This window comes from Ornithodoros turicata, chromosome 3 (genome assembly GCF_037126465.1).
Source record: "Ornithodoros turicata isolate Travis chromosome 3, ASM3712646v1, whole genome shotgun sequence".
Classification (NCBI taxonomy): Eukaryota; Metazoa; Arthropoda; class Arachnida; order Ixodida; family Argasidae; genus Ornithodoros; species Ornithodoros turicata.
The window spans coordinates 104669031-104690403 of NC_088203.1; the positions used below are offsets into that span (position 1 = coordinate 104669031).

Sequence of the window (21373 nt, forward strand, 5' to 3'; positions counted from 1 at the left end):
CCAATCATAATGAGTTCGAACATTACGCCAATGAAAGTAGTCACCACGTCGACGGATACTCCTTGATTGAATGCCAACGAAAATGTGTTTGTGAAGTGTAATTCATGTCGACAGGGACCCTTCGGAAGATTAGCGGATTTCATTGTAGTGCGTTAACTGTGCACGTTATGTTACTTTTAGAGCGCAGGCCTTAGGAGTCGGTTACTGCGTTGAGCGGCGTCAGCGCTGCAACCGGCAGAGCGGACAAGGAGCGAAGCGAAGGATGAAAGTACGGGAGAGCGTGAGGAAAAACGACGATAAAACCAGAGACACGGAATAGAACACGTACCACCTCGCCTGCACCCTCGCACTTCTACCAGAGCGGAGCAAAGCCACCGGGAAGCGTACGACCAGAGGGAAGAGGGCGCGAGGAGGAAAACGAAGAATAAATGCACGCTTGGGATGCCGGAACGCGTTCGGTCAGTTTGGCTCCAAACTTGCGACAGAACAACAACATATATATTGTGATGATGAAGTGGGGAGATTTTCCACTCTAGGAGTGGAACGCTACCCCATAGCTAGGGGTCTAATATGAGTGGTGACAATGATAAGTGATGACGATGAGAGATGACGGGAATGATCGAAGTGGCGATGACGATGCTGGACGTGATCATGGTGGTGGGAGTGTCCGAGGGCGCTGCTGGGGTCATAGTGAGTCCTTTAGGCCTGTCGCCTCAAAGAAGTCAACCACGTGACGTAAGGCCGTCCTGGAGTCGGCCGCGGTGTCCCAAGGGCCGAGGATGGTCGACAAGTTGAAGGGGCGGCAGCCAAGGGTGGCAAGCTGCGACTGCAGTGCACGCCTCTCGTTGAGATAGGCCCGGCAGCTGAGGAGTATGTGCTCAACGTTGGCAAGTACGCCACACTCGTTGCACATAGGGCTAGCCTCACAGCCTAGCTGGTATCGATCTTGCGACAGAAACCGCGGCGGCCGCACAATCGCAGCTCAGTTACGCGCGCTCAACAGATACATTCAGCAAAACTGGATACCTATCGCGAGGCGCACAGTCACCTGGCGCATTATCGATTATAAGACGAAGATATCCGTGAGGTGATGCCAGCTACACGTTGTATACAGGCGAGTGCCATCACCATTGACAAATCGCAAGGAGGCACTCAAGAATAAGTCATGTACTCCTATGGCAAGAGTCATACGCAACAGTTGGTATACGTGGCACTGAGTCGCGCTATGGACATGTACCTCACCAACATGGGCAACGACTCTTGCAACAATTTCACAACGACTTCACGATGACTTCACGAACTGGGATAGGACTGCTACCCGAAGAAAGTACTATGTGTGGAAAATAAAAACAGTGGCGTATATAACTGAGCCTCAACAACTGCGCTGAAATTTCGCATTACCGACAACCGTAATGGTTCAGTGATGGTCCCATCGCTGATGTGATTAAACAAATAAATAAACTAATAATAAGTAGAATAACTAAAAAACTGTTAATAAAAAATTGCTACTAAAATACTAACGCACTCTGATGAAGAGGAGAAAAAAGAAAGAGAAGGCAAAATGAGAAAAAAAGTAGTGACTGGGCGGCATATAATGCAGGAAACGACGACAACGTGACCGCCCATACTACGGATACGTATAAGCAAAGCTTGGATATTGACCATTCCAAGCAAACTAAGTTATTCTTCTTTGTGTAACGAGAAGTGCTTTGCAGGAAACCGGCCGATTTCTTCCTCAAGAAATTTTATATTCTCTCTAAAACTAAGCCTTCGAAAGCCCTTTTTTAACTGTTAGTAACGACACGAGGCCATAAAATATCGCCCCATAAACCATGATCGCCTAAAACGGAAAGTAAAACTGGGAATAATGTGCAGTCTGCGAAACTGCGGCTCGTTTCAATGTCTGGAACATGACTGCTTTCTCTTCGAAGATGAATAGTTTAACGATTTGAAAAATAATTTGGAACGGTACTGTTGAACGGGCACTTGAACATCTCTTCAAGTGCGGTTTGCCTACAGAAGCTATCAGATTTTGTTTTAAAGCAAAGCAGTAGGAAACTAATAACGTGTATAAAAAGCCTTTGGCCATCAGTGTCTGCCTTGGGCAGACACAGATAATGACTCCCGCATAGGGGACGAAACGTCTGCAATAAGTTGTTTTGTATTGTTTCGTCAAGTCGGTGTATACCCCTTTTTTATGCTCGTGATGAATCCCGCTTTTGGAACATTTGGAGTCCGTCTAGTTCTTTTCCACAACGCTTGCTGTCTCAAAACATCTCGCAACATCGCGGGGCCTGTTCACTTTGAAGCGCGTTTAAGCACTGACGCAGTAAAATGGGTCTAGGAGAACTCGTCACAAGCCCGTAGGAAGGAATAGATCTTTTTACAAAAGCAAGCGCCACCTGTGGCACGCAAGGGCTCATGGGAACTTAGAGCGCCTTGGAGCATTACGAGACGGACAGAGGCGGAGGTAGAAGAAGAACAACAACATTCCCGTGAGCGCAGCAGCAGCGTCAGTCGGGGTAAACCATAACCCAAGCAGACGACGGAGCAGTGTCGCTCAAAGTTCCCGTGCTGCTTTGCGACGCGCGCTTGGTGGCGCGCGCATCTTTGTAAAATCGTCTATTGCCTCAGGACGAGAGCCTTCGATATTTCGAACAGAGACTCTTCTTCTTCTGGGCACCTTATGTTTTTCTTCTTGTGGGTCAACAGCCCAGGGGGTTGTTGACCCACTATTCGCATGAACCTTTATGGCGTCATACCTAATCCTTTCTACCCGTCTTCGTCACAAGCCCGGCCGTCACAAGCCAACTGGTCATAGGTGAACTCGTCAAGGCGGCCGACTCGTCCCAGGGTATCTCGTATGAAGAACTGTCGTCACGCCGGAATAATCGCCACAATGAACACTCGGGTCACCGCGTGCATGTTGACTGTAGAACTACGAATTTACTTTTGTTTATTCGTACGGATTATTCAATGCACCGTATAGCGCGACAGGCGAGTTAAAGAAAACAAATGACAACTGCGGTTTTATTGAGCTTGCACGGGCCTATACAACATGAGAACCTTCAGTAGTTTGGTCTCAGTTGGATCTCCAGCGTGTGTGTGAGTCCCAGTTACGGCCACTACAACACTAATGGACTCCTCAGTACTTGTCTATCTATCGGTTTTATATCGGTTATCTCGCCTGCCGCAAGGCTTCTGCCATGGCGCAGCAACCTAACCAACGGCTTCGCCGTCCGTTAGCCTAATCAACCTAACCTTCTAGCGTACGCGCGACTTCCGGTTGGCCCAGGATCCCAGGATCCCAGGATCCCAGGATCAAGATTGCGGCTTGCTCTATGTTGAATCTGTGTGATTTCCCCGTGCCCCAAGAGAAGACCTGAAACTTGTAGCCGGGGTGCAGCCTTTTTAGAACCCGCGTTCACCGGTCAGTCCTAACGGGATGAAATCCGGGTTCGCGGAAGCGCGGGTCTTGCACTGGACTAATCTTTTTGTGTAAAACAAGCTCTAACGCATTCCCTCAGAAACGGTGTCAACCTTATAACCAGTGTTCCGATGACGAAAGGGGACCTCGTACGAGAGGACCGGTGTGACCAGTCTTCTTGTGACGAGTTTTCCAGTGACGAATGGGATTGTGACGAGTCCCTCCTTGTCCGTCGTCTCAGTCGGTAGCGTGTTCGCGGGTTCGAACCCGGCCGAGGACGCCAGCAACTTGGTGGCAGGGTACAAGTTGCTTAGACACGCCGTCTTCCGCGAGAGACGTTAAATACGGGGTGCCGTGTGATGAGCTTTCATCGCACCTTAAAGAACCCTCAGGTGGGCAAAAGCAATCCACAGTCCGACCGCTGTGGCGTCGCTCATGATCTCAGTTGTCGCGCGGCGTAAACCCCCAATTATTATTATTATTATCCTTGTCCGTCGTCTTTCGCTATCATGGATGATAGGCATTCATACTTGCTCTCCCAAACACCCAAAACCACACATTGGGTTCTGAGCATCCGCAGCGACGACTCCCGACTTCATTGGGACCACAAGGCGCTTGGGCACATTGTTCTAGAACTCTTCATTGTCTTGTTTTACTTTCACTGTGCTTCGTAACTGCGTGTGTTCCTTTATTGGCCCCTAGGGGTGGGTTCGTAATATGTCTGAATAAATTCAAAAAAAAAAAAAAAAGAGTGTACCTAACTTATGATGGAACAAGGCTTCAACTTCATGAAATCAACATCCGAAATTGCGCTTTAGCGAAGGTGGCAAAGATTGGAAAAGCTAGAGTACCGCCGTTGCATGCGGTTACCGACCGCAGACGGTGCCTTTGCGGTGCCTTTTGTCTATCAAACATGTCACACACGTACAGAAAAATTCCTTGTTGTGCTTGCCGACATCTCTGATCCGACTTCTAAGCAGAAGGACGCGAGAATCCGCCGGATACGAAAACAAGGGGCGGCTAACAAGTCCCTTCGGATTCTGCGGAACAAAATGCATACCGTACTCTGAATACAAAGGAAGGTTGCTTTCCGAAGCATTCTCTTCCAAAGTTTGGAGGGAAAACGCCCAGCGTGTCTGGCACACAAAGTTACAGGAAATGGCAAGGTGCCTTTCGAGAAAGGTGGCGCTGCTGCGATTCCGGAAGCACGTAAGTCGGAAGCGCAGACGAACGCGCCTAATAGCCACCTCTTTTCGGCTAGTGGCTTCATCGGTTTGCTTTTGGATCGGTGCATTTTGTTTTGTTGTCGCGTTCCCCGGAACTGGTGGACTCGTGAACTAACTATATTGGAGCTTACCGGGCTTTAACGTAGACCTGCAATCGTGCCTAATGCCACGAGAAGATGGGCAACACAAATATCGCAGAAGCTGGAAGCGTAATAAGAGAGGCGAACAGGCGGGAGCACTGTTGAATGGCTGGAATGGACCACTCCATACCTGATGCGTGATTGTATACAGTAATTGCACTCGATGGCACAATATCCTCTGAGACCTGGTACTCAATACGCACATGTGCTCCCGCGTACCTTACATACAATCGCCGACTTTTTCCTTTTACATTTATTTCGCAAATTGGAGGGACGATAAAACTTCCAGCAATGTGTGTAATGTGAATAAATGTGGATGCCACTGCGTGAAGTTCGTTGCTGCCGGGTTCTATCGGTATCGCTGACGCGAAAATGTCGAATGTATAACGTTCGTTACGGTACTTTCGGGTCAAAATCTCGACAATCACACACGCAAGAGGCCATTAGTGGAAGAAGAGATGCAATGCGAACTTATCTCTTTCTTCTTACGGGTGACGTGCGGTGCCTTTACTGTCGGTACGATGTTACCGACGCGACGAATTGCGAGAGAAAAATAGACCCCCTTTTCTGCTCCTCCGGGGTTGACCGGAGTGCATGGGAATCGCGTATTCGCCCTCTACGAGTATAGCATGGGACAGAGAAGGAAAGACATTTCGGAGGAAAGAGGGAAGGGAGCGTCTGTAGTTGCATGACCATCACGTGGTGGGAAGGTACGGGGTCTCGTTTATTGGAAAGAGCGGGCTATGTTTGCTCGTCTTTGACGTGGTCTGGTATTGAGGTTAGGGGGATGTACAAGATCATTCCGACCCAAAAACGTATATATATATAGTGTGCATCTGTGCATCACTGACATATTTTTGTCCTGACGAAGGCGGAGCCTCCACCGTAACGTAGACATCCCTTTTACCATTTCAAGTGTCTTAAATGTAAATAAATTATTTCCCTTTTTTCATACTTCCCGTACCCCTTCGTAGTCTGTTCATTTTTCGTTTCAGCTACACATATTCGTGGTCGTCCGAACCCTTTCACCTTAGGGAAAAAATAGCCTTAGGGAGAAAATAGAATTTCGATAGCAAGTGATGAATTTAGGAAAACGAGAGCGTCAAGTTTAGCGTTCCCTGTCACATGTATAATGTTTTGTGCAGGGTTTACAAGCAATACGCTGTCAAACTACGTTGCCAACATAAATTTTCTGTCTGCTGCTTTAACTGCCACCATGGAATAAATCTCATGTCCTCAGGATCTTACCGAGCTTACGCCATCGCAACTCATGTGTCTCACACTGTATTCACAGAAAATATAGTTTCTGTATGTGAAGCGGAAGTACCGTAAAAATAATTTGCAGTTTGGATATGTATGACGTCAAAGGTTGCCCAATCTTCCAAGGCGTCTGGCAACAATGCTCCCCAAAGGCCGATTTCCGTGACCGTCTGCTCCCTGTAGCTATCACGCTAAGAAAAAAAAAGGGTGTGAAAAGGTGGTAACTTCTATAGTTACCACATAGATCAACATAGCGTCTGTTAAAGGGTGTAAAAGGCTGGTAAAAGCAATTATCATATATCGAAATTGCAGCAAAAAGGCGTACGCCCCCCTCCCTCACCGAATCAGAAGTGACAATCATATCATTAGAGGCAGAGAGTGATGTAGCAGGTAGAACTTTGCAACCTTTTAGGCACAACATATGCGACAAATATTACCTCTTAAAAGGTTGAACTGATTCACCCTTTTTCTGAGACTGTACTGGCAACAATGGAGGAAAGAAGAAATAGAGCCGTACTACGGGTATTCGAGAGGAAGGAAACGCGTCGGGAAAGGGGAGTGAGTTTTAGCTCTGTCGAAGCCCTGTGAGTGTCACGTTACCTGAGAACGCCAATGAGGAGGCTCCGCACACGCCACTTTGAGCAACACCTCCTAGAGACAAAGCCTGATCATTGGAGCGACGTGACGTAACCATTAAGAGTTCGCCAATCACGACGTTGCTCTCAGCGGCCGTATATACGGAAACGATTCGCCATGAGCCTTCTGTGTCTTGGTGGCGTTGGTTTGGTGACCACCTCGCCCCGTCTCGACACGCTCTACGATCACACCTCGTCACAGGGTTGGCTTCCAATTCCACCTATGCTCGCTCCTCCTACTCCTTCTTCCGCGCTTCCAACGTTGGATGAAAAGCGGATACGCTCCCGCTGTTGCTACAGAGACGCCAAGTCTCGATGACGTCACCTACTGTCCAACAGTCCGAAACTACGAAGTTTCGCCGGTGCTTTCGAAAATTCGTGGAAGCGTGCATTGTAAGTCCTTGAGTGGAGTTGATTGAAACGAATGAAAGAAAATAACGATGTTTTTTTTTTTTTCTTCTGCGTAGTGGTGCCTTAACGATATCTTTGTATTTATGTGCATATGTGTGTCAGTACATGTAATGTATCTCAAATGGAAAATATATAAATAAATAAAATAAAATAACAATATATGTGCGTTCCGCTGCATATCATCCACTCCACCGTGCAACATATTCTCTGTCACCGAAAGACAGGGTAGAGCAATGAAACAAGCTCACTGAAGACCGGTAAAAAAACAGAACTTTTGTAAGCAATGAGAATCCTCTATAACAGCACTATTCCGCTGTTCCTCAACATGTCATGTTAACGCTTTCTTCCATAACGTATTACGTATAGCCCCTTGGCTGTATGAGCCAAAATCTCCATATTTTTTCTTATTATACCTTACCTTATCCTACCTTCCATGTAGCCCGTGACATTAATGATAATATTCCTATATCGTCAGCATATTACTATGTCTCCTTGCATACTCTCTTCTCTTGGCATAACGTTGCACAGCTGAGTTATGCAACAGAGTGCAATAATGTTATGCGCATTCGAAAGCAGGCGAAGAGAGCTCGTTTTCTCTCGCTCGGATGTCTTTTCTTGCGTCGCATTCCAGCTGTCTGCTCGAAGGAGCCACGAGGTGACATTCAGCATGACTCAAATCCCTGTCTGATTCGTCAAGCTGCCCATCCGGAGACACCATGCAAAAGATTTTCGCTCTGCGGTGCACTGTCACTGCGTAATTAAATTTACCAAAACAGTCGCAGAAACCAGTCGCGGACGGCGGATACGATCAACACCACCTAGATTCAGCCAATGAGGATCGTGTTTTCAACGGCCGTAGCCAATCACGAACGTGCTTTCAGCGGTCGTGGCCATGGAGAAGAACCACTGTCGTCTGCTAGCTGCGATTGAACGTCCCCGCGTACTAAATGGGAAAACTTGGAAATAAAGCGGAAAACGGTCTCAATCTTTCTCAAAATTGATATTCTGGAAAGCGTCTTGCACTTTTTGTCTGAATATTATTTAGGTCTGCGAGTTCCAGGTGAGTTGCAATCATTTGCGGGTTCTTGAACTCGCAGAACGGTGTATAGCACTAGCAGAGGAATTCTGGCTCTTAATTGAAAGAGGGAGTGGAGGCAATGCGCATGCTTCATCTATCTAGGTGGTGTTGACACGATCCTCGTGTGACGTAAGGAAGTCGAATGATGACAGCAGGAAAAACAAGCACCAAGAATGAGATTCAAACCCACACCCTTTGATTGCTGGTCAGAGGTGCTACCCATTACAGTTTGTACAATTTGTAATTGCTCAGTTGTCTCGCGACGTAACCCTCAATTATTATTATTTGTAATTGACAACATCTCTGACCGGCCAATCAGAGGTTATGAGTTCGAACCCAACTGCTGGTGCCTTCTCGAAATATATTTCTAACGAACTATAGTATTTCTTTTTTCAAAAGCGCTCCAAAACATACCGTACCAATTAAACTGGACTTGATTTTAGCTCCCTATAACACAGCCGTTCGGACTAAAACGCTATAGTACGCTAAAATGGTTGCTACGAATAACGAACATATTCTACTGACAAGTTTATTAATTATATTCATTCTCTATGACAACTGCACAGATAAACGGCGGCGCTAACATTAAACGATGCAGAACGGTGCGCTCTATACCATTTAGCGTATTTAAATCAATCAAAAAAAAAATCAAAAATCAATCAATCAGCGTATCTAACAAAGTCCGAGGAGAAACCATAATAGCAGCCTACCGTTTTTATATAAACATATCCTATTAGAAACGAAGTTTAAAGTACAAACGACACTCCGACTTCAAAGCGAAACTAAAAGAACCGCTCTTACGCGGTTGCTCATGAAAGGTAGGGTCACCGTGCGGAATATTTCAATAAAGTAGTACAGCAGTCGATTACTGAACTGAATTTCAATTTCGCGCTCCGTGAAGGTCATTAATCTGCGTAACATTTAAGCCTCCAGTATGACACTAAACTTGCTGAATGTATTTAAAAAAAAAACGACCCCCTCTCTTACAGGCTTACAATATCCCTCGTCTTTATCGGTCGTTATACTAATCATTATATGTACTTGTAATAGTTTAGTGAATGGGAGTTGCTGGCCCTCTCCACAAGACCCATAGTTGTCATTTAATAAAAAGCGCTAAAAGCCCAGGTACTTTTAAGATGCACCAAGCAGTACAATTTTTAACTTTGTTGAACGTATTGTCCTTTCATTCTCTTTTAAACTAGACCGAGGAGCTAAGCTACGTTGGCCTACCTAGAGTAGATCCTGCGTGTCGTGCAGCACAGTCGGCTTTGTCCAGTGTATACCTGCAAACACCACAAAAGCAGTCTCGATTACTGTCGCATACGGTACATAGTTAGTGATATTTCATAATGACCGACTTACAGTTTAGGGAAAACAAACCAGAATGAACAAAGATGCAGCAGATACAGTCCCACTACAATAGGTCAGATAAAGCCTGGTTTACTAGGACAACACATGCCGACACAGCACATACCAACACATATGTCGTAAGACACTAGGGAACCAAATGATAGGAAAAATCAAAATATCGGTTTCTTTAAAAATATCACAAAAGCAACGCTACAAGATATAATAATTGTAGTGTATAATAATAATAATTTTTGGCTTTATATCGCGAGACAACCGTGCTCATGAGTGACGCCACAGTGGTTGCTTTGTTAGTTAATTTTTGCCCACCCGAGGATTCTCTTAACGTGCACAGGAAGCTCAGCAAACGGCACACCGTATTTATCGTCCATCGCGGAAGACGGCGCGTCAAAGCAACTGCCACCAAGTTGCCGGGTTCGAACCTTTTCAGATAAGTAGGCAAACACGCTACCAACTGAGTTGTGGGGACCATTTTTTCAGGGGCCATTTTTTCCTACACCCCCAGACCCGGAAAAAATGGTCCCGACGGCAAGAGTGGAAAAAATTGTCCCATTCCAGTCGCGCGCGGGAAACTGCCAACGGGGAACTGAGACTAACCTGAATATATAAATAACCTAATAATAAACTAACCAACATGCTGCGCTCTCTTTGAACTGGTTATGTCGCAAGCAAGAGAAACTCCGGACGCGGGACCATTTCTTCCCGGGCCATTTTTTCCGGAACCCGTTTTAACGGGCCGTCAGTGCATGCGCTTCCGTAAATGTTATTTGTGGGAGCCGTACACTTTTCTTCAGTATAAGTCGCACTCTGCGGCAATTTTTTTCTGAAAGGACGTTTCTCGGGGCGACTTGAATTGAAATTACTTCTGACAGGTACAGGTTGAACGCGGTATCTGTTGAGTGCGGTACGAGTTTGCATGGTATGAATTGTCCTGGTATGCGCTATCTCGGCATCAGTTGTCCCGGTACGACTTGCCCCCGTATGTTTCGTCCTGGTATGAGTTGTCTTTGTATGAACGGGGTGATCTCTTTGACCTCGCTGAATGAGGAGCCGCACTAATCACCCGAGGCGCCATTTGGGCATAAATTATCATTACAAATAAACAGATCGGTTGGAAATGTGTCCGCCCGCTGATAGGTGCCAAGGTTACGGACTCGAACCCGGCAGAGGATGCGAGTATTTCGGTGGTGTCGTACATGTAGCTTGAACACATGGTTCGATGCGAAGAACCTTGAGTACGGTGTGCCGAATGAGAGAGCCCATGCACTGAAGTATGCAAAATGAATCTGTTGTCCTTGTCGCACTAATCTCACGAGGTAACGCGTTCCTTATTCCCCGTCTTGGGGTCTTGGGGACGTGGGACGCCAACCAGAGAGACGCCGCATTCAAGGCTCTCGTAGGCTTCATCTCAAGTTGTTCTCTTGATGCGCAGTGCTAGTTCATCTGTACGTGACGCCCTGGTTCCTGTGTGGCGCGGTCCTCTAACGGTCATGTGCCCGTGAACACTGCGCCGTACAGCCTAGCCTAGTCATCTCTCTCTCTCTCTCTCTTTGTTTTTGTTTTGCTTTTTGTTTTGTTTTCTCGGGGTAGCAGAACTTGTCAGGTGACAAGTTCAACCTCTCCGTATTATTTTTAGCCCGTCCAACTCCAACTTATTCACCGCCTTTCTCCTTTCTCATGCGGTCACGCAACGCCACCATCCCCGATCCTCCTGCTCACATCGATTCAACCAAACTTCACCTGTCTTCTTGCACAACTGTTTTCTACATTGCTACAGAGAGCTGCTCCCTTCGACTGCAGCTACCCCTGTCAGACGTCCCAAGAAAGATTGCCGGACGTCGAGCCCTCGCAGAAGACGCTTGATGAATGATGTGCCACATAACGGGAAGGGGGCCCCCCGACTTCACTTCTTGGTTACGCAGTGACCATTTATTGAACGTGCGTTATACAATGTAATGGGTGTTCGTACGAGGTGATGCTATGGGAAGTTCAGAGACGGGTCATTTGTTCACGTCGACCAGGTTGGAAGCTATTATCCAGTTTGTTGATGTAAATAAAGAGAACAATATCGATATTAGTCTGAGACGGGCAGTAGGACTCATATTCTGTATTGTAAGACAAGTACGTCCATGGTATATTACGTAGTAAGGTTCGCAAATAAGCCTGTTTCAACGGGCTCAGTGGGACAGTATCATTTCGTACTGAGTAAAGACAGTTTTAACGGGGGAATAATTATGCAGCGTTGACAACGAAGCGCCTGTCGTTTGAGGCACTCAGCCACATGAAAATTCGCTTCGCTTTAAATTTTACTAGTAATACTTGGCCGTCTGGCACAAGGTATTACACGTTTTACAGTACCATGATGTAGGTAGTAGATCTATTTCATGTACTGTAATGAAGCTACGGGTGTGTTCAGGAGAATAGTTATTTTAACGCATAATACAACTGAACTGAAGTATTACGCCAATAGTATTACGTTACAACTCACAATGTAAAGACTTCGTGTTGTGTCTGTCCTTTCGTGCTCCCTAGTCTCGGGGTTTTACAGTATGCAACACGAGTACTGGTATGCCGTCTCTGAACTCCATCATTTTAACTCGCTCACCTATTTGTACTTTCTGTGTGTAAGCGGATTCCGTGCCACTACATCCATCGTGTCGTTACATCCATTGTGTCATTACATCTATCATGCTGTTACGTCCAACGCGTCGTTACATCCATACCGTGCTATTACATCCAACGAGCTGTTACATCCATCGAGCCATTACGTCCATCGATGGATGTAACGACACGATGGATGTAACAGCTCGTTGGATGTACTGGCCCCGTACCGTGTAAGCGCACTTTGGTAGCCAGTTCGACTTCGTCGAAACTCACATCCCCATTTTTGTCTTTATGACATCACCATCACCATCTCTGGCGCACATCATGACTTTGTCGCGTCTTCAAACTTGTCAGATGTAGTGTGACGCGAAGGTTATTTCGCTGCATGCCGCAAACCTTGGATTACGAATTGTAACCAGAGGTAGCAAATTGCCTCTCTGCGAGTAATAATGATGTATCGACCACACACAGAAGGCGCGGTCGTTTAATAGTTTTAATAGTTTTTCTATAATCAAACTCAAACTCTTTTGCGGGCCTACGATGGTCGCACGTCGGCACACTAGCGCATAGTTCGTATACGCCTAAACAGACTTGTGCCCGTTACTCGAAAAAAGTAATTGATTACCGTTACCGTTACTTCTACGGACAAAGTAATTGATTACCGTTACCAATTACTCGACCCCAAACGTAATTGAGTAACGAGCAGAAAAGTAACGCGTTATTCCGGTCGTTACTTTGCTATCACGCAAGTTATACCCGTCTTTGTATGCCTCAGAAAAGAAAGAAAGAAACAAAAAAGAGGTTCAACAGCGTAACAGCCGAAATAACAGGAACAACAAAAACGTGTAGGACAAGTAGATCTGTAGGTCTACTGTATTTATCGCCCGTGAAGACGTTGACCCGATTGTGGAAGAGCATTGCGTGGAACTTCCCCATGACACACTCCACTCCAAAGCTCATGACTCCAAAGCTTCAGGTACCACTAGGTACCACCTTCGGGTACGACCACACTTGTGTAGGAAGAGATTAGGGAGAGCGACCCTGAAATTCCAGAAAGTCAACACAATGACCTCCTCTTGCTATTCTAGAACGGCCCAAGAAAGGCTGACCGCATGAGGGGCTTGACTTAGTGCAGAGCATCTGAGAGATAGGTTAATCTCTGCCGGAAAAGTAATCAGTTACTGAGTAATCGATTACTCAGAAAAGTAATCGATTATTCGAAAAATTACTTTGACAGTAAAGTAACTGATTGCTCAAAAAATTACTCAAAAGAGTAATTGATTACAAGTAACGCAGTTACTAGTAACGCGTTACGCACAAGTCTGCGCCTAAAGCATGAACCGCATGGCCCGAAAAGCGTTCGAATTCTTTCGGAACCGAACTTTTTTCGGAGAATAGAATTCGGGGCCCCATTCGGCCCGATCTGGCCAAGCGAGATTTCTCCTCCGAAATGGGAAGTGACGCCAACCGAAAAAGTAGCAAGCATCCAACGGCTATTTAGCCGGAAGGAGAACCATAGCAACAGTGACGTAGCAATCGGGTCGACTGTTGCCGTGTGCTCGACTTGTAAACCCATGAATACAGGGATTATCTCATTGAGCTGGATGGTTGAAAGGCGATGTGCCCCAAGGTCAGGAGTTTTCGGCCTGTAGATTGGTGCCATGCGGTGATGATGCACGGAAAAAGTTGGATCCGTATTTCGGTTCGGAGAGTTTTTGGATCGGATAGTTTTTCGAGCCACGCGGTCCAGATATGAAACTCAAACTCAACTCAAATGAAATTCAAATATGAAACTCAACTAGTTCCCTCACACTTTTCTGGCTGGTACCTAGCTGTAAGCAGAAGCGACAGTACATTTCGCAGGCGTTTCCCGCGGGAGCCGCTAGGGGAGCACGGTAGAGTCTTGCGGCCTTTCCTGGGCACGAAATAAATAAAAAGGCGTTTGATAAATAAAACAAATCAATTTCGAAAGATGGCTCGCCGACGTTGCTTCAAAAGCCTGCACGTGGCAAAAGCACAAGTCTCACGGATAATATAAAACCGCCAAAGACGCATGTCGCGCAACAATTCCTACACAAAGGGAAAATACATTTCAACGAGACAACTCTGCAGACGAGAGGAAGCAGACGACGACCCCAGAGGCCTCTCACAATGGTCCTGTCTGCCATTCGCCAGTGAGGTTTGCGCAACTGCAGGAAATGGGTGCAGAATACGTATACAAACTATTGCTGGAAAGCCCTTCTGCTATCCCTTTGGTACTGTAGAGAAAAAATAACGTATCGAAACTTCCGGCTGCCCCTACTGGATTTTGTCAGACTCACGCTTTCAGAGCGCCTTGACAACGCCTTAGTGAGGGCGCAGGTGCAGAACGTTTAACAACGCTGCACACTTTTGACTTCAGTTCGCAAAGCCGAATGAGCCCAGACTGAAAGAAAGGGGTTCTTAAACAGGTCTACACACTTGGTCTCGTGTTTTTTTGTTAAATGTGCATTTTGCGCTAAAATAAACAACAAAAAAGATAGAAAACGTTCACAGCGCAGCACTGCGAGAAGTTCAATAGCACACAGCATTAAGACAGCTGTACAATCAAGTTCCTTAACTTGACGTGGACACTGACCTTCCTTCAATGCTGCACAGACCAACGCTTCCACTGCCACGGTTCAAACGGTTCCAAGTTGACTACGAGCCACGGTTACAGTCAGTGCACTTATGTATACCTAGTGCAATATCCACTAAGCGCTTGTCGTTCGTGCTTATCTACGTATCTTATCAGATCTTTCAGCAAAGGGGGGGGGGGTGCGACGAGTTCGAACCTTGTTTTTTTATTTATACACAGGGTGTTTTGTTTTAGGCGATACAGATTTTTCATTAAACAACTATAAGGGTTATAGACATGGTGTTTTCACGTCTCTGGGCCGGCGGACGCTCTTGGCCACATGTTACTCAACCGTCAAATCACTAATTACCTAAAGGTCGTTAATTAACTTTTTAATTATAAAAGCTACGAAGTTGTCCCAATGAGAACATCTGTTCCTTTCGATGACCCGATATCGTAGCCGTTTTCAGAACAAAAATCCGTTCGGTAGATCGTCCGCAAAAAATTCGTGAAGGAACACCATTTTTTCTTTCTTTTTTTTTTCTTCATTGCGCATTTTCCGAGACGCGTCTTTCCTTCACCCCCAACGTGAGATGGTGAAGGAGCCTCATGCATCGAAGATGAGCTTTAACTTGCGGAAAGAAAACAAAAACACATGTATCGTGCGACGCTATCGGAACTGCCCTTATCTTGGGCTGCATTTTCTGTTAATCTTTTTCCAGGACGCAAGAGGCGACCAGTGTGTTCTTTCCCCCTCTCACATTGGGGGTGAAGGAAAGACGGGTCTCCGAAGATGCGCATTGAACAAAATCAAGAACAAAATGGTGTTCCTTCACGATTTTTTTGCGGACGATCTACCGAACTGATTTTTGTTCTGAAAACGGCTACGATATCAGGTCACCGAAAGGAACATATGTTCTCATTGGGACAACTTCGTATCTCTTATAATTAAAAAGTGAATAAACGATTTTTAAGTAATTAGTCTTTTGACGGGCGAGCAACATTTGGCCAAGAACGTCCGCCGGCTCAGAGATGATGGAAATGAAAACAGGATGTGTATAGCCCTTATAGTTTTTTAATGAAAAATCTGTATTGCTTAAAAAAAAGACACCCTGTATATACATATATATATATGCTGATGATTCAGGGGGTACGGATGAACACGTAAGTATATAAGTACAGAAAAGGTAAAGAAGGGATTCAGAAGCCTTGACTCTCCCTCAAGGCTTCTGAATCCCTTCTTTACCTTTTCTGTACTTATATATATATATATTTGTTTCTTTTGGGGGTGCAACCCCTCCGACCCGCTTTGGGACCACCACTGATTCTTCCTCGACGCTTTCCACTTGTCCAAAAAAGACCGCGAAATGATTTGTGCAGCAATTGTACTAGACCGGTATGCTGAACGTCAACGACGCTTCTCATCGATCGGGTCTAAACGACGATGTGTCTCAATTTCTGTCCAACTTTTCCCGAAGCTTGTAGTTGCACAAACGTAGTGAATATTGATTTCAATGATTGTTGTAACTGATTGTGATATATGATACTTCTTTCCCGATCTTTCACATTATTTGTACAGTGAAGCGTAACTGTGCTCACATGTGATATATACCCCCTTTCAAAAGACCCTACGCATCTGATCTGTATTTTGCTGTATTATATTAGACTCAAACGCGGTTTCGTAGATAAACGGAGCCTATCATTTTAAAGTACACAATGATAGTTTTAGATATTGTGTTTCGTAAGGACTACGCATGAACGTTGAACAGGACTAACCTTATAGGGTTCTCGAACACATTACGGTCGGAAGAAAGGGTTCATGAAACGATGCTTGTGTAATGCATCATCGCCAAGGACAGCTTAGATAGGTTTGAGATTAATGGTGGAGGAGGGAAACGTAGTAAAAGTGAACGAGAGGAACAGTAAAAAAGGGGGAAGAAAATCGTGCACGTGGTTTATCAACTTGTGAAGGTACACGTCCTGTACAGCTCCGGTCAACCTTAATAATAACACTGGAAAAAAATGTGGTCTCGTTCCCGAGCGCGATTACAGAAACCCTTGGGGACACCAGGAAGTCTTAATTGAATAAAAATTATTCTGTTAGTTTAACGCAAGGATTTTGTTCACTTAACATTCCCCCCAGTGTCGGGGAAATGAGACCGGATTTCTTCCAGTGTTACTATTAAGGTTGACCAGAGCTGTACATCGGTCTCGACCAATACGAAAGAAAACGTGTACAAAGGTAGGGAACTGTGCTAGTTGGTAAATGTTACTCGTGACCAAGAAAAAAATCAGTGGAAAAATCAGTAAATGCGAGAGAAATGCGTTAGCATTAAGCCCCTTTTCCGGTCCATACTTGACATCCGGGTATGCACAAAACCCAACTTCCGGTAGACCCGACTTCCTTTTGTCCACCTCCGGTCCATATTTGACTTCCGGTTCGACACTTTCAATTACTATATGCAAGTCCATTTAATTAAGCCTCAATTTAGCCTCAATTACTTTCAATTATACTGTAATTACCCTTTAATTGCCAAATGTAACGGCAGGCTACCTGAGATAATCTTGAATTTCATATAATTCTCTTTAATTACGTTCGCTTCCCTTAATTACTCTCAATTCCCCTTAACTGACGTTAATTACCTTTAATTCCTCCCGGTATCCTGCGGTTACCTTCGGTTATCCTTAATTTCATTTGATCTGTCTCTTAATTACATATAACCTCCATTCATTACCTTTAAACACAACTGTCTTGCTTTAAATGCCTTTAATTATCCCTAATTACCTTCAATTACTCCTGCCTCTTACTCTTAATTATCTTCCACTACTTCAGTTTCAAATCATTTACCTCCATTTACATTTACCCTCTTATATCTCCTATACATGTCCACTTATACCTCAGCCTCGAGGGGGGGGGGGGATATGTTTATTGAGAAAAAAAAAGCAAGGAAAGGTTAGTCAGGCAAAGACCGACTTGCTATTCCTTTCATAAAAAGGGACGAAAAAAAAAGGAAAAGGAATGGAAAGATAGAAAGAAAACGAAAAAAGGAAAGAAACCAAAAAGGAAAGAAAACGAAAAAAAAGGAAAGAGAATGAAAAATAAAGAAAACGAAAAAACAGGAAAGAAAACGAAACAGAAAAGGAAAGAGAACGAAAAGAAAAAAGAAAACGGTGAGGCTTCACAATCTCATACACGGACGCAGTAAGCACGGACATATATACAGTAACAAAGACAACACAAACACGTAGTACATGTATATTGTACATGGTACATCACATGTGTTTTTTTTTTTGATTCCGTGTTAGCGCCACGAAGCAACTGTGGCTATGAGCGGCGTACAGATGTGGACAGATGGAGAGAGGACAGCAAGAAGGACATCACATGTAGTGCTCGTAAGAAAAACAAAGAGCAAAAAAAAAAAGAGAGGCGATCCCTCGGAACATCGTGTAACAGGGAAGGAAAGATAATTTCCACTGCTGAAGATCCGATTTCTCCCCTTTAGGTTCTGCGGCTGGAGAGAAAATCGTTCGGAACTCATCAGCAAATTGAAGTTGTGTTCAGCCGCCCGATAACGACTGCAACGGCGCGCAATTGTTCAACGAAGTGACTGCATTTCCGCGCCAGGTATGGAATATGTGGCTTGAAACAACGCAAGTGATTTCTCGCTCCGAAATGTGAGAGCTGCGTCCACAGTCTATAGAGTTTCTTTCAGCCATTAAACATATCCCCCCCCCACGCCCCCCGTACGGAGTGGTTTGAGAATGAACTGGCATTACATGTGTGTGCACCTATATGTGGTGAGGTGAAAGAACGGGTGATTATGCTGCAGACTAGTACAGCAAACAGTAAAATCGAATGTAATTAAGAGCCAAACTGCTTCGTAACCGAAGACTAATTACAAAACTAACTACGACGGCTGTCAGCATTGCGGCCGGATCTCCGCCTTCTCCAGAAAAAAAAACAAAAAAACAAAAGAGAAAAGAAAAAGAAACTCCGTTTGTTTTGAAACTATTCTTTTACTGAAGGCAGGGGAAATGAAGACGTCAAGCAAGCAACGTATTTCTTCATATATTTCTGTTACCCCCAAAGCCCGTCTCGGCAGGCAGACAGCTCTCGCGTTCTTCTTTTTTTTCTTTGTCTTTCTTTCGATAAACAATATCATATCATCGATAAACGATATCAGAGAGCAGTGAGGGAGAAGAAAAGTTATACAAAACCTTGTATACACGGTATATCCAGGCACGCTAGAAAATAAAATATATTTATATTACGAGTGCTGTGACAAATGAGAGTGGTCACACAATGCTTTTTTGAGCTGTGAAGTATTGGTAATGGATTAAATGTCGCTGAAAAGATGATTCTATTATAGAGGCATTGGGTAAAAATGACTCAAAGCATGATTTAGTCGCGCCAGGGGGAACGTTAACTCTCTGTCCACACGGTACAGTTGTGAATAAGTATGCGATGGGCTTGAAATTAAAGAACGCCGGTGATGGTCGTGGTGGTAATATATTTTTCGGAACAAAGGCGAGCAGCGCCGCGCCGTCATGTGGGATCAATTGCATAGTTTCAGAATAAAAATGGCGTACGCCATACGCTCTCACTCACCCACAAAACCAACCCATTCACTCAAACTCGAGAGACTGCTCTTTTCACACGACGAGAAAAAGAAAATGTTCCTCACCAAGGGACGCTGCATAATCACTTTTGGTGGGCCGTACAATTTAACGTTGCTCGCGATATTTTCTACTTCGAGCTCTTAAAAGCCGAATCTGCCCGTTAATCATGACCTAATATGCGATCAACATTCAGAAACTTTCAGTGTGGTATCCCTGAAAGATCTCACCCCATGTTTTTACAAAATAGAGCTCCCGGTTATGCGGATATGGCTTTCTTTTCAATTTAGAAACGCTAGGCAAAGAGTTAGTCCTCTTCAAAGCGTAGGTGAAACCACTATGGTAGTTTGCAGATGGGTGAAAAGCATCGACGGCTACAAAGACCTTTCATCCATCTTAAAGGGAAGCTTCTGTGGTAGTTTGGAGTGTGAAGAAGTATGCCGCAAAACCTTTCACGGTTTAAATTCAATGCCGTTATTTCCGTCCCCCCCCCCCATTTTTTTTTCTTGTATACTAGTAGAGGATATGAATGGATGTGGGCGAGAAAACCGAGCGAACGCGCCCCACTCCATCGACGTCTTTGTGGAGGAGACTTGCAGCAGGGTACGGAGACGAAAGGGAGACGCTGGAGGTATCGAGGGTCTGATGAAAGCTTTTTGTGTTGAATGTGGTGGGGTAACTGCTTTTTCGAAAATTGCAGTAATTTAGAAAAGTTGGGCTGGAAGGGCGGGAAGGATGGAGCTTTTCGTAAATTACAGCGAAATAAGTTTCACTTGAATGCCATTTTTTGTGTGAATGATATGAAAAGAACACGGAAAGGGTTTCAGGAAATCCTGGAGTACTGTGTTCAGTAGAAGTGTAAGTCGGGCTCGTGTCTTTTGGCTAGAAGAGGTAAAACATGGCCCGAGGTAGAACATGGCCCGAGGTAGAACATGGATTGTTGCGGCGACTAAAACTTCGATGCGTCAGAGACTCAAGTTACTGGGGGGACTTAAAAGGCTTTTGACACTTGCCCCAAAGTACAGGGTGTGTGCAGAAAAACATGACCCGCATTTTTACATATAACTCGTTGTCTACTTAGCCGAGGAACTTCCGGTGGCACACGACGGTGAATTTATGCGTGCGAAAGCTACAAAAAAAATCCTTGAAGCCATACTCAGTGTAAAAAAATAGACAGAGCGCGAAAACATGAGCTTCCATGCATTAGAATAGGGCGGTCATGACAGTGCATGGTAGTGAATTTCGGTCTCACGAGAGTTATGTGCAGGCACCGCTAGGGGTACTGCCGATGAGCATCCATGTGGGACATCGTTTCGATTTAGGCGCCGATAGCTCCCCTAGCGGTACTTGAACACAACTCTCCTACGTTCACCATGTTGCCCTTTCATATACACCCTGTTGTCCACCATGTTGTCCTATTCTGATGCACTGAAGCCGACGTTTTGGTTGTTCCGTTTATTTTTTAAGCTGAGTATGGCTTCCACAATTTTTCTGCAGATTTCGCACGCATAAATGCGCCATCGTGCGCCACCGGAAGTTCGTTAGTTAGGTAGGCAACAAGCCATGTGCCTAAATGCGGGTCATGTTTTTCTGCACACACCCTGTATATGTCGGATATATGCAGGTAGAGCGCAGTTATTCGTTCCAATATGAACTTGCAACGAAGGTTTTACAGAGGTGAACCTTTAAAAGCCTCAATCCTTTTTACCTCCAGACCTTTTTACCTCAATCTTTTGCGCATGTATCTATTGCTTTGGAGTTAATATGTGGGCAGGGGACGCTTTGATGAATGGCAAAAGGAGTGCATGAAGCAATAATGGTTGAGAACCACTGCCTTAGAGGTATTGGTGAACAAACACAAATTCGCTCGAGCACCGGTTTCATATTACCGAATTATGATCGAGTAGTAGTAGTAGCAGTAGTAGTAGTAGTAGTAATAGTAGTAAATACCTGCAAAACAAAAATCCACATGGGCTTACATTAAACATTACAGCGCCTAGAGAATTGGTAG

General features: G+C 45.0%; 1 long non-coding RNA gene across 1 annotated transcript in view; it reads right to left on the reverse strand.

Annotated features, from left to right (window-relative positions):
- LOC135387608 (uncharacterized) overlaps positions 1-21373 on the reverse strand; it is a 358849-nt gene that overhangs the window by 189897 nt on the left and 147579 nt on the right. Inside the window, exon 3 of the long non-coding RNA XR_010421233.1 lies at positions 9408-9460. This is a non-coding gene — a long non-coding RNA (uncharacterized LOC135387608). The remainder of the gene's footprint in view (positions 1-9407; positions 9461-21373) is intronic.